Genomic DNA, 1,336 nt, shown 5'->3' on the forward strand with positions numbered 1-1,336 from the left:
CCCCAGCCCCATCTCCCCACGCCGGCTGCCCTGAGTCATGTCAACACATCCCCGCTTCCAGAACGGGCTCTGCAAAGACGTCCTGTCTCAGGTAAACAGGATCTCGCTGCGCTGTGTGACCTTGTTTACCTCCCCGAAAGAATTTGGCTGGAATTTTTTTTATTATTTTTTTTTTTTCTTCCTAAGGGCTGGTGAGTCACCCCGCAGAAATGCGTGCAGCCTTTCCACACTGACTCACCCCGCTGCCCCCCAGCTCCGGGGCAGGTGAGAAGCCCCTGCTCACCCGATGATGCAAGCCCTGTGGCGGTGGCAGCGATGGTGGCGTCTCTGCGGCAGGAAGCACGGCCGAGCGCATGGGCAGCCCCTGTGCCAAAACACAGGAAGAGCGCTGAGAAATTACCCCGTGCATTGTCAACTCCAAAAACACCAAAGAAAACAAAACCAAACAAAGAAAACCAACGAAAAAAAAAAATAATATTGGCCTCGCCAGAACAATTGCCCAGAAGCAAAGAAAAGAGAAAAAAAAAAAAGAGGCCAATGGACCTGGCCCAGCGCCAGGACCCTTGTTTTCCTTTCCCAACACAATGCACGTTAAATAATACTTCCTTCTCGCAACAAGGCTCTCCTGGGCCCGTTTTGTTTTTCTCCCCTGCTGCACAGGGGCCGGTGAGCGTGGGTGCCTCCCGTCACTGGAGCGTCGGCACTTGGGGGCTGCCGCTTGTCCCTGCCGCCGCCGATCACCCATTCCCACCACCACTGTTGGGCTGCCCGCCACCCCTCGGCTTTCCCGTGGGGGGCAGGCGGCTCTTCAGCACTTCTCCTGGCCTCTCCCACCCACCGGCATGATCCAGACTAAGCCACTTGGCAGGATGATTTCTCTGGAAGGTAGCTGGGTACCCAGCCACCCCCATGTAGCCAAGCTACGAAGCTGTCTGTACAGGCTGAGCACAGTGGTCGTATCCTAGACGGCAATTTACTGCCGGATCGAATTAAAGCAGAGGAACAAACCAACATACATCACAGGAGGGATGAAGGGTTTCATGCCGGTTCTCGCCAGGCTTCCAGGCTGGGAGGAGGGGAACCTCCGTTACTTGCGCCTGGGCTCTTCAGCTCCCATTTGGCTTGCGCTCAGATTTCTTTGGGATTTCTCTTCCCAATGACAGTGTCACTGGCACCGTGACCAGCTGTATTTACATGTCCGTGTTGCGGAGGAATCCAAGTAAAACTGGTTTTGTTTATTCTAACTTCTTCCCTGAGAAATGTAGCATCTGTGGCACCACGCCTCCCATTTGGTGGCAGTGTCAACCAGCAGTCTTCAGGGGGCTGATCAGGTCTA

This window comes from Eurypyga helias, unplaced genomic scaffold (genome assembly GCF_000690775.1).
Source record: "Eurypyga helias isolate BGI_N326 unplaced genomic scaffold, ASM69077v1 scaffold19481, whole genome shotgun sequence".
Classification (NCBI taxonomy): Eukaryota; Metazoa; Chordata; class Aves; order Eurypygiformes; family Eurypygidae; genus Eurypyga; species Eurypyga helias.